This window comes from Myodes glareolus, chromosome 21, assembly GCF_982192425.1.
Source record: "Myodes glareolus chromosome 21, mMyoGla1.1, whole genome shotgun sequence".
In the NCBI taxonomy this organism is placed as follows: domain Eukaryota; kingdom Metazoa; phylum Chordata; class Mammalia; order Rodentia; family Cricetidae; genus Myodes; species Myodes glareolus.
In genome coordinates this window covers 41,957,616-41,970,742 of record NC_142046.1, presented here as the reverse complement: position 1 = coordinate 41,970,742, position 13,127 = coordinate 41,957,616, and the positions used below count along the sequence as shown (strand labels likewise).

Here is a 13,127-nt window from a genome sequence, read left to right as displayed (position 1 = left end):
AGTGTTTGAAACCTGCTTAAGGCTGTGAGCATTTTTTACTGGAAGTTGAGTTCATGCATGTCAGAAACAAATCCTTGCAAAGGGAAGAAGATTCTTCTCTCCTTTGTAAGGTCTGACCGCAACAGAATTAAGAAAAGAACAATTACCTGAGCCATCCCCTTACCTGACTTAGTTTTGTCACGTGAGCTTTCCGGTTACCCGGGAGCTAAGTGCTCCACCTGCCTCTCAGTTTGTTTACCAGGAAATCAAGATGTGTAAACTGCAGGAAGTACTATTTGACCCTCTCCGACAGTATCTCATTACAATAATTGCTAATCTCTGAATAAGACAGCCATGTTTTGTGAGAGAGAGAGAGAGAGAGAGAGAGAGAGAGAGAGAGAGAGAGAGAGAGAGAGAGAGAGAGAGAGAGAGAGACTGTGTTAGGTAGATTTAGGTGTTTAAACAAACAGAGCGTTGCAAATGCTAGCGAATATTGGTTTCATTATAGCGCTTGATAAAAGACATATTGTGACCTTTGGGGTCAGCAGAGCTAGGATACAATAGTAAGTATTCTTTCAAGCCTTTCGACTGAAAATATCGTGGCTTCTTTTGGAGTGCTGCCGCTGCCTCTGCCGCTGCCTCTGCTCCGAATCGAAAGGATAATGGCTACTTCCTGACTAAACCCTCTCCACAGTAAGCTGCCAATGTTGTGCTGCATGTCTTTCTCCCACTAACGAGAGCCTTCGCTGTTTTCTGTATTGTGTATCACTGTGTTTTCATTGATGAGGCTTTTAGAAGTATTTCCTCAACTTGAACTTACATTTTGAGTAGAAACTACTGTTTTAAGTTTGGAGGATTTTTTTTTTTTTATTTGAAAGTATTTGTTTTGTATCTTAAAAACAACCATGTCATACACCAGCCATGTGTTTGGTTACAGAAACAAGCCTAAGAAAACCATGAGAATGGGAAGTTACACTAAGCGGCCACTTGCAGAGGTGCTCTCAGCAAATGCTGGAATAACATGCAGTAAATCATATTGTTTTCAAACTCTGGGACAGAGTCTAATTTATTTTTTATATAAGAAATTTCTGTTTACATAGTAACATAATGTATTGATAAATGTTTTAATTCTTATTAAATTGTTTTCTTACATTAATTACGAGGACCCTGTGATATAAAATGAATGTTAAGTACTCAAAGCATCAGAAGGAATAAAGAACCGCTTAGCTTTAATCCTTGAGCTGGCAGCCACCCCATCTGTGGCCTTGGGATAGTTGTTTAAACTGCTTACCTCGTTTTCTTGTCGCCTACCCAATTTATTACAGTACAAAATATAAAGGAAGCACGTTTTAGATGTGTTTTATAAAATAGAGAACTAACTCCAATCGGGAGTGTTAGTATTACTAGTGTATAGAAGAGCAGGAGATTCATGGCTTTACAATGAAATGATCATCACATTTAAACAGAACTCTATTTTTCTTAAGCCATCATTATGCAAGAATTATGAATATTGTTGGATACAGGACTAAAATAAGAAGTAGAAAACCGATAGTTAATTCAGTCAAGTTCTAAGCATGCTTCTGACATTTCTAAGGATGAGCTTGTTCATAGAATAGAGAAGAATGTGTACATTATATGCTGGGAAAGTGTAGATTATTTAAATATAATCATCTTGATATTTAAGCTTTAGTCATAGGTATTTTGTTTGTGTAAGAGATAACATTTTAAAATTATTAAAAACTAAATGTAGCTTTGAAGAAGACTATAGAATCTAAAACTAGGCAAACATTTAAAAGTATTCTGGGGAAATATAAATAATTTAGCTTGTGTTGAAAGAATTTATTTTTTCAAAATACTTATCAAGTTCAACTTGACTCTAATTTTTACTATAAGTTTTTTTTGTATCTCAGAAGGTTCTAAATATGATGTTTAATGTTATCAAAATAAAATTTACAGCAGTACCTCTTTCATTTTGTAATGGTAAGTAATAGATGCCATTTATTGTTACATAGAAATCACTGAGCTAATTTATCATTTTATAGTCATGTTAATCACATTAGGCATGGTATCATTGCTTTCATTTTCATTGCCAAAGAAATAATTGTAGAGAATTTAAATAATATGAGTAAGGTCCTTTTGCCAGTGTCAGAGTCTTGTGAGAAACACCAGCAGAACCCAAAATTCAGAACTCCAGAGTCATACAGAGGATTTAAAAAGGCAGGCACTTTTATATTTTGTCCACTATAAAGGTGTGCACACTGTCGATTTAGATGGATTTATTTATCATATTTTATAGAGGACCTCCAAGGTATCAGACACTGTAAGAAGTAAAATTACTAATAGTAGGAAGCCAAACAAAAGCCCTGTCTCCACAGTTTACAGTTTTAGTAGAAGCAGGAAACACTTCGCAGGCTGTGCTAGCACAGTGTGGTAAGTGATAAGTAAAGGTAAACACACACGGTGCTGTGTGCTGGATAAAGTCATAGTCAGTGTGTTGTTTTCTTTGAAGATTAGTGTTGTTATTATTATGTCTTGACGTTCTGATGATAGGGCCTTAGAAAACATTAGGCAGGTACTCCACCACTGAGTTATTCCTGCCTACTTCAGTTACACATTGAATTTCCATGTCTTTTGGACCATTCTAGATACCTGGGAAATAACAGTAAATAAACCTTCCAAAAGTTTACTTTTATGAAACATATAGTTCAGGTGGAGATAAACTATAATGAATAATTTGTAAAATATATAGCATGTTAGATTGTAAATGTTACTAAGAAAGACATCTAAGGAAAAGGGAGCAGGATAATTTTTATGGGGTCTAAAAGGACTCAACCAAGGTGGTGATTGACCATTGACAAGGTAATCTTATGTGCATACCTTTCCAGGCAGAAAGCCTTTGGCGGGAGCATGCCTGTTATGACCTTAGGAAGTAAATCAAGGCTATGTGATTGGATGTAATAGTGAGGAAGAGGGGAGAGTAGGAAGGAAGGAGAGGCTGTTGACATGAGACTTTTCAGACCCCTTGTAGGATTTGATGGAACCCAGGCTTTTGCATAGATCTTGTTTGTGTTTTACGAGGACCATTCTATTGACTATGTTGAGAATAGCCTGTAGTCATGGAACATTGTTGCAGAGTTCTTTCATCTAACAGAAGGGAGTGGCTTGGTAGAGTTTAAACTCGAGATGTTTTGAAAGGTAAAAAACCTGAAAAGATTTCTTGGTGATGTTCACAGATGAGAGGGAGAAAAGATGTCTAAAAAGATGATGTGGCTCACCAGCTGTGAGATAGAGAGGTTTTCCAGGTGAGCCTGACTGGACAGGGGTAAGGAACCAGGACTTTCCCATGGGGTACATTTGAATTACCTAGAAGGACAAAGAGAGATGTAGGAAGGCTTCATCTAGATGATAACAATCTAAATTGATATTGAAGGATGAATTTGACTCATCCCAGCATAACAGATGTTGTCTGCTAAAACTCACAGGAGTTCCCTGTAAAATCTTAGTACACCTTGGTATCATCTTCTTTACATAGCTAGAGTGGCCTCCAGTCATCCCCAAAGTATTATCATGATGATTATTTAAAAATTATTTTATGTGCACTGGTGTTTTGTTTACATGTATGTCTGTGTGAGGGAGAAGATTTCCTGGAACTGGAGTCACAGACAGTTATGGGCTGTCATGTGGTTGGTGAGAATTGAACCCAGGTCCTATGGGAGAACAGCCAGTACTCCCAACTTCGGAACCATCTTTCCAGCCCCAATTATTATTATTTTAAATGTAATAAAGCTGTTTATGTCACAGAACTAAATGCACTGGATAGTTAGGTTTTCGTAGTATTTCAGTGACCAATCATGAGCTGTACCTGAGTGCTTTAGCATGGTTGTCACCATAGAGCTGCAAGGTAGATAGTATTCTCTCTTTACATGGGGAGAAAATGAGGAGAAGAGAGACTATTTATTGTCTGAGCCCTTCATGATTAGTTAGATCATTAATTGTACTCTCTATTTTAAATGTATACTCTCGAGGGTAATTAAAACAAAAACAAAACCTTTTTCTTTAAGAACCAAGATTTTTGGACTTTAGTTTCCATTGTGTATTGTAACGCGGGGACTCTCTTCAGGACAAGCTTGTGGGTTCTTGGTCATGGAGTCAAGCCGTCTGTCGATTTTTAGGAATTCCCATGGTTTCCCTGTCCCAGATGTCCCTCCTCTCCTGCCCACAGCCCCCTTTCTAGTGCTCGACATAGTAGATGTTTGACAGACTTCAGCTGCGTCATCATCCTGTTCATTTCTTTTCCTATACATTGTGACCTTAGAAATCATAATTCAGTCCTCTGAAAATGATAAGATCTCAGAGATTAGGGTGTCATAAAGAATGTTTGAACTTGTGTTTTGTCAGCTTACACCTCAGCTTTGTTTGCCTCCCCCCTTTTGGCCTCTGGTGTGGCAAGTGCTTGACTGACTGAAAGCGAGTCAAGATGCTAGTGGGTGTTCTGGATGGAGACGGGAACTGCCATTGCTGTGTTTCGGTGCAGGTCGGTACTGGAGCTGGCTGTTGAAATAGGCTCGCTTTGGAGACTATTTTATAAGAACTTGCCTTTAACTTTGGATACAGTGCTTAACATTGTAAGCAGATATTTCAAAGGAATAGAAGTAGTTCATTTGCCATGTGTCAGTGGCACATGCCTTTAATTCCAGCACATGGGAGGCTGAGGCAGGTGGATTTTTGTGAGTTTGAGGCCAGTCTGGTCTACAAAGCGAGTTCCAGGACAACCAGAGATAAACAGTGGAGCCTTGTCTCAAAAACCTAAATTAAACTAAACAAACAAACAAAAGAACAGTTCATTGAAACTTTTTACAGCTTTCTTTAAAGCCTTCTGTTTTATTGTCATACTCTAACACGTCTTATAAGTATAATTTATTTTAATGTCATAACCATTAAGTAAGCTATTTAAATTTTTTGGTTGTCCTCCAAAATATCTTTAAAATAATTGTATTGAAACTATCTGTAATTTTCAGATTTTTAAATAACTTTTTAAAGAATTAGAGTTATATATGCTATTTCTTTGTAGGCATAGAAAATGTCAGCTAACACATTAAATGTCAATGTATTGCTCATTTTAAAAATACCTATTTCGACGGCATCTTGTTTTTTTGTTTAATCAGGGAAAATGAGAGCCAAGTGGTTGCTTATGCCTAAAATTCTAGCACCAAGGTTCATTTAGAAGGATTGCCGCTGGATGGTGGTGGTGGTGCACGCTTTTAATTCCAGCACTCGGGAGGCAGAGGCAGGCAGAACTGTGTGTGAGGCCAGCCTGGTGTACAAGAGCCAGTTCCAGGACAGGTTCCAAAGCTACACAGAGAAACCTTGTCTTAGGGTGCGGGGTGGGGGGGGAGAGAACTGTGTTAGGACCTGAGGCCAGTCGAGGCTGCAATTTATTTAGTTTGAGATGCAGCATGATACTCTATTTAAAAAAAAAAAAAAAAACTTATTTTATTTTATTTTTTTTTTTAAAAAGGGCAATTGAAATCTTATGAATTTTTCTGGAATGCTTTCCCTTACCATTTGTTTCTGAAATTTTCACTTAATGTGTTTGTGGAAGTGTAGGACTGAATTTTGTGTTGCTTTGCATGTAGTGTGTTATTAGATCCTGTTTTGACAGCCTGAGCTACTATGAACATATTTTGGCAAATAAAATCCAAACAAATACTAGTATGAGTATTGATTTGATAACTTAAGCAAGTTGCTTGGTGTTATAAGCAATGCATAATCAAATAATAATGTGTTACAGTAATTTTAAAACATCAGACATCTCAAAAAAAGGGTCCAAGATTAATTGCTAAAGGAGTGAACTATATAAATAAAACACTTTGACAGTAAGGGAAATCTGGTAAATAGAATGCCAGAGGAGGCGCTTTCATTAAACGAACCAGAGTGAGCTCTCTGAGCACTAAAAAAAGCTTTCAACACTAGTTTAAAAAATAAATTCCCTGAGATGGAATTAACTGTCTAGCCAATCACCCCACAGTACACAGTACAATAATGTCATTTTAGAAAAACAATATTTATCATAAAACTTGCCATTTGGACTGTTTTGGCAAGGTTGTTTGTTTTTGTTTTTTCTCGCTTGTTGTTGGTGTTCTAGGCAAGTGCTCTACCACTGAGGCTTATATCTCCTACTACCAACTTTGAACATTTTCTCCCCGATTTTTTTGGAGGCAGAGTCTCTCTATAGTGCCCTGACGAGCTTGGAATTCGCTGTGTAGACCATAGAACAGAGATCTGTGTCTCTCTGCTTCCCAAGTGCTTCAGTTAAAGGCTGTGCCACTACGCCTAGCTCCTTGACCATTCAGTGTATGAGATTCAGTAGCATTGGTCATATTCAGGATTGTGCAGGTATTCCTATTATTTCCAAAATGTTCTCACCACCCAAAAATTCTGTAATCATGAAGCAGTAACATCTCAGTCCTACTATCTGTAATCTGTCTTTTGTCCTATAAATCTCTCATATTCATACAGTATTTATGGATTTATTGGGCAGGTTTATTTTAGTTAGCACAAAGTTTTCAAAGATTATCCCTCTCGTAGAATATTCAGAACCTCATTGCTTTATATGATTCAATTATGTAAATAAGAGAAACATGATCTATACCTATATATCATTCATTTATATGTCAATGAATAGTATCTTTTCATGTATTCACATTTGTTCTTGTGGTAATATTATGTTTAGGCTTTTGAGAATTGTCATGCTTCAGTTGAAAAAATTCTCACCTTATAAACCCAGTATTATATAGAAAGCATGAAGGGTGTGGAGCCATGGCTCCGCAAAGTGCTTGCTAATCTTGCAAAGGACCAGGGTTCCTTCCTCAGTACCCAGGGTTCACAACCAACTCCAGGGCCATCTGACGCTCTCCTTTGGTCTGCCTGGGAACCCACTTGAGCATGCACATATATGTAAGCATAAATAAGTAAATAAGTAAAATTTAAAATACAAATTATGAAAAACACCAGGCAGAATTGTTGTTTTCAGCACATACTAGATATTTTCTTTGGAAAAAGAGAAAAAGAAAAGCAACTGTATCTGTTAATGTGTGAGAATGTGTATGGGGACAAAGGGTTAATACTTACAGTGATGCTGTCAAAATGAAGCATTCTGGTTGTACACGATCCTAATCTGGATGAAGTTTTTTACAGACAGTGATTACTGAATCTGGATTGCTCATTTCCTAGGAACTCTTGATATAAGAATATGCGTTGTTTTGTTTGTTTTTTGAGACAGGGTTTTTCTCTCGCTTTGGAGCCTGTTCCGGAACTCACTCTGTAGAACAGGCTGGTCTTGAACCCACAGAGATTAACCTGTCTCTACCTTCTGAGTGCTAGGGTTAAAGGTGTGCACCACCACTGCCCAGCTGTGTTGATGTTTCTATAGGTAATATTTGTAATCATTGTAGTTAGTTCTTGTCTCGATATATAGGTAGGTAGGTAGGTAGGTAGATAGGTAGAACAAAAATACTCTTTATTGAGTACAGAATTGTATTAAACCAAGTACTTTTAATAACCTACAGAATACATTAAGATATTTAATACTGAGAGATTGTTGATCAAGCAAGAAAATAAGGATTTGGAGACTGGAGAGATAACTCATTGGTTAAGAACCGTCGTTGTTCTTCAGGGTACCCAGATTTGGTTCCCAACACCCAGGTTAGGCAATTCACAACTTCCTGTAACTATCTCCACCCTTCTCTGGCCTTTATGGGCATCTGCACACAAATGGTATACACACACAGACACATGTATATGCATATAAATCAAAAATCAAGCAAGTCTTTAAAAAAATCAGAAAAATTAAAAAGTTTCTATAAATCTGTCTGTCCATCTGTCTATTTTTCTCTCTCTTTTTAAGCATAGAAAATTTAAAGAGGGCAGTAACACAAGAGTCACACATGTATGTATGTATATATGTATATACGTATATGTATGTATATGTATAAAGTGTATGTGTGCGCGCGCTTGCGCACATGGTCTCCCCCCTCCCCCCTCCCCCCACGAGTAGAGGACAACCTTGAGCATCATCATCACTAAGACCATCCATCTTCTTTCAAGACAGCCTCTCTTTGATCTGGAGTTGACCAGTTAGGTTACACTGGCTGGGCAGTGAGCCCCAGACATCCTCCTGTTTCCATTTTCCTAGCACTGGGATTATAAACAACCACTCCAATCTCAGTCCTCATACCTGCAAGGCAATTGCTTTACCAATCAAGGCCATCTTTCTTGTCCCTTTTTATATCAGGGAACCTACTAAGCCTTGATGTTAGACTATCTACTTACATGGCTTTGCCATATCCTATAACATTCATATGTGTATATGCGCTCACACAAGCATAAGTACTTGCTTCCTGGGCAGACGTTGCTAACAGAATGGCAAATCCAACACAACAGGTACAGCGACTTCTCTTTCATATCAAACAGCAAAACAACTCAGAGGAGGCTTGTCAGAGAAGCTGTATACACGCTGGGTACCATGTCACCAATATAATCACCTCAGATTTCAGAAATTTATAGTCACTACTAGGCCTACTGGTTTATACCTGTAATCCCACACTCAAGAGCCTGAAACAAGACGATCACAAGAAACTTGAAGCCAGCTGGGGCTACACAGTGAGATGAACAGCAATAGTAATTTCTAATCACTTCCAGTTTCTTCCCCAGGTAGCAGTCATCCTTCTCTTTTGATTGAACAAATCTGCAAACGATAGGCGCTCTATGTCCAGGTTCAGGAATGTAGCCGCCACGGACCTGCTTCAGAATAAGTGCTGGGTCGTGCTTACTTACTGTTACCAACAAGAATTGCTCATCTGAAAACTGGAAAAATAATACCCGATTTTCCTATCTCTAGATTTGTTGTTAGGTAAAATGAGAATATGTGTATACTTTGCAAATTGCAATTTTAGTATTGTCATGTATTTTTCATTCAAACCTTTAACTGAAATTTTTTAAGCTCAAGGCTCTAAGGAAGACAATAGTTTGTACTTCTTAAGGTCTCAGCCTGGTAGAAAGCCACATACCTAAACACCATGTGGCTTAATTAGAATTATACAAGAGTAAGAAGAGGAACCAGAATGCTTCTCCAGTCCGTGAAGGCCTGGAATGTGAGGACAGGTCCATTCAGCAAGGAATGGAAGGACTTTGCAAGCCTGTGAGTGTCTAACGTGTAAAACTTGGCGTGGATTAGAGGGGAAATAGGAAGAAATTTTGTCTTCTAGTATCAGAGAGAGAGAGCTTTCTATTTTTACAACGACTTGGAATTTTTATTTGTGTTGCAGAGAGTACAGAGACATTGAAAGAGTGTAAATAAGAGGGTGGCAGAATCAGTGTTACTGCTTTAAAAAAAGTCAGGATCACTACTGGTTATATGGAAGACTTTAAAAAAGGAGATGCGGGGGTTAGAGGAAACTCCCAAAGTGATTGCAGTGTTTACAATAGATACTGAGTGGTGCTATAGACAAAGACATCCTGGAGCATCCTTAGAATCTGAAGCTTGCAGCTCCCTTTATAGCAGCACAGCCAGTCACGTGACTGATGGAATGAGGTTGTGACACAGGTCTAGCAGGTACCAGACTTCAAATTAGTTAGTCCCTAAGCTAAGCTCATGTAGCTTTAGCAAGGTGGCTTTTGTTTTGTTGTTTGAATGTTTACAACATGATGAAAGATTAATTAAAGAGACGAGTACCCGAGAGTGACTTCCGCCTGTCACACATGAAAAGTTATAGGCACTCTACATTCAGTCTTGAACAGAGCCCAGAATCAATAAAGTCAAATGATACACTCTCAGAGAAAGATCCAAAATGTTTGTTTCAACAGCTTTATGGAAATTTTATTTACGTATCATACGAGTAAATAATTTAGTGTATTCACAGATTAGTGCATCTACCAAGTCCATCACTTAAAATATTTTACCATTACCCAGCGTAGCCCAGTTCCTCATTTTCTCCCAGCCTACACACAGCTCTAAGGAACTGCTACTGTGGTCTGGATTGGGATTGGGTGTTTGTAGACTCTTGACCTCTTTTCCACGGAACTGAAAATAGGGCTCACACAAATGGGCAGAACTGGCAAGAGAACTTTATTCCAAGGAAAGAGGTAGTGCAGATTAGGAAAGGATAGTGTCAGGATTGACAGTGGGTCACGTGAGTGAGGGTTCTTACCTCCTATTGTTTGGAGCTTCCTTTTAATGGGGTTCAAGAGAGGAGTTTGATTGTTTCCTTTTGGACATTGATTATTTTCACACAAACTATCAATTTTAATATATTTTAACTTACCCTTTGAAATATATTCTTTCTCTTTTTATTATTTTTTGAATTTTGTACATTTGCCCTCGATTGATAACCCCACGTATTAGAATTCCATTAGGTTGTATTTGAAAGGTTTAAGACCTTATGTAACAGTTCTCAGAGATGAATTTTAATGTGAGATCCTAGAAGGGATGTGGTATTTACCTAGCACACCTAACGCTTTGAGTTCAATCCTGAGTATCACAAACAAAATGATATACTTCATATTCACACTCCAAATCCATCTTAATAAGACCTTTGACAGAAAAACACAGGGATATAATGGGTATTAACTATGATAAAATGTTTTGAGTATTTCAATAAAGTAAGACAAGTACTAGCCAGCAGTAAACAATTCTAAAAGTGAGCCATATAACACTTGAGAATGTTCTGAAGGTATCCTTTAGGAATACTGTATTAAACTGTTAAATTTAATAAAATTATTAAGGAATTATTAAGATTAATGTGATCCTGAAACTTACCCGGACAGTACACCTACTATAACTACAAAATAACTGGTACTTTAAGTGCTTACAGAAGATTCCACTTCTCATCTTCAAAGGCTGTTTTATTCTTTGGCTCCTCAGAAGACTAAGCATAAGAGACCACGTGACCCAGCAATTCTGTTCTTAAATGTCAGTCTGTTTTTGCGCTGAACTTTTTATCTACATACGCATTGTATGCCTATGTTAATATCCACTGTTTGTAAAATCTAAAAATAAAAATAGTCCAAATGATTATTAAGTGGTAGGTGAATGTTGTAGGGTACAAAATGAAATATTATTCACCAATAGAAAGGAATAATGTATTATACATGCTATAATATGAAATAACTTTGAAATATGGTTTTAGGTCTCAGAAATGATCACTGTGTAATTCTTTACGTAAATTATCTAGAATAGATAAATTCATAGAGACTGAAAACTGGATAGTGGTTCTGACGCAGGTAAGCAGAGAGAATAATTTAGTGACTTGGACTATACTTGGTTTCAGTTACTCAGTACATACTTCTGATAATCTGCCCATCTAAGGAGTATGAATAAGGATATGAATACATACCCTTCTCTGGACAATGGGGTAGGGGGTCTCCTCCCTAACAACCATCATATTGAGACAGTTTCTCAACTATATTCCCAATCTATCTGAGTATGAAGGGAACCACCTGAATTGTTTGGGATGAATGTGAATTAAGACCAACTTGTGTCTTCAAGTAAGCATTAGAGAACGTCATATGTTTATCATCTAATGCACCATTGGGTATGCATATGATTAAAATTGATGCATTGTGGTGAAAGACATGTGACCAAAAGCAACTTGGTGAAGAATCAGTTTATTTTGGCTTACAGCCAATCATTAAGGGATGCTAGGGAAGAAACCTGGAGGCAGAAACCATGAAGTAGCCCTGCTTAACTGCCTTGTCCTGATTGCCTGCCCACTCTTGCTCATCTGTCTGTCTGTCTGTCTATCTATCTATCTATCTATCTATCTATCTATCTATCTATCTATCTATCATCTATCATCTATCTATCTATCTATCTATCTATCTATCTATCTATCTATCTATCTATCTATCTATCTATCTATCTATCTATCTATCTATCTATCTAATCTGCCTGCCTATCTGCCTGTTGTGCTTGGTCCTTCCCTGCATTTCAAGACTTTTCAGTCTTGGGTTCCTGGCGATCCAGGCAGTGTAGGACACAGGCTCCCTTTAATGGCTTGGGCCTAAAGTTCAGCGGTAGCTCACCACTCTTGTTTAACTTGTATCTTGATGTGTTTGCTTGCTTGTTTGTTCATATCAGAAAGTAAAAGATATTTTCCTCTTCCCTATAAAAAATACAAATTACTGAGGATCTAGACAGATCAATATTTTCCAGTGGTCTTTAGAATATATTGGCGCTTAAAAAAATGATCCCACTCTGTAGATTTCATGATTTCTAAGGGGTGATGCTTAACTCAAAAATTTTAACCCATTATTATGCCTGTGACTGTTCAGTCAATGGCTTTCTTGGTCTTAAATTCTAGGGTAGGCAGTCAGTGCTCAGACTGTAGCCAGTATTTTGTACATGTTTACCTTGCCTACTGGGAAAGATGTTCATACATATACATAACAGTATATGGGCCGAGCACATTGTATTTATGTATTTAGTAATACACATGCATGTATATGTAGTAGCAATTAAAGAAAAAGCCATGAATTTGAAAGAGAACTAGAGTATATGGGAAGTATGGAGGAGGAAATGGAAGGGAGAAATTATGTAATTATAATCTCAAAAAATAAAAAATTATCCCTAAAAAGATATTCTCGTGGAATTCTGATGTAAGGTCTAATATGGAAAGACTTTGGGTTGTCATCAGCACCAGTGAACGGGCTGTTCAAAGGTGTGAAGCTAGCTGCTTCTGGATCTTTCCTCTGTTGGCACCTTGTGAGAATTTCCAGCCTGTATTTCTATGTGGACTCTTCCACCAGTGATATAACAGTGTTTCACAAAGCACAGATTTTTTGTGTGTGTTTTTGACTAGGGATGTCTTGATGAAAACATTTGAGAAATGATGAAGTATGTAATTAGGTTCATCGATAGTACTTTGTGAGTGACTTTCCTACCTCCTGATAATGGCCAAATGCTCTCATCACAGGAGACTTAGAGCATTGTCAGAGGTAACTGCTGAGTCACATCGTTTCCTGCATCAATATTTCTCAGGGAAACTTGAATGAGGTAGTACCCACCCCAAACAACCATGAACTCTTTGACAGTCTTATCAGCCTCTTTAATATACAGACTTCCTCCCTGAGCAGGATGCCCGTCACGTAGG

The 13,127-nt window shown here is 37.6% G+C and overlaps 1 protein-coding gene across 13 annotated transcripts in view; it reads left to right on the top strand.

Moving 5' to 3' along the window:
* Baz2b (bromodomain adjacent to zinc finger domain 2B) overlaps nt 1–13,127 on the top strand; it is a 214,043-nt gene that overhangs the window by 89,896 nt on the left and 111,020 nt on the right. The window contains exon 1 of one of the 13 annotated variants that reach the window (XM_087899985.1): nt 393–542. The exons of 11 other annotated variants lie outside the window; for them this stretch is intronic. The gene's annotated coding sequence lies outside the window, so the exon portion shown is untranslated. Of the gene's footprint in view, nt 1–392; nt 673–13,127 lie in introns of those variants that run through there. One more of the 13 variants, XM_087899984.1, reaches the window with a different exon arrangement.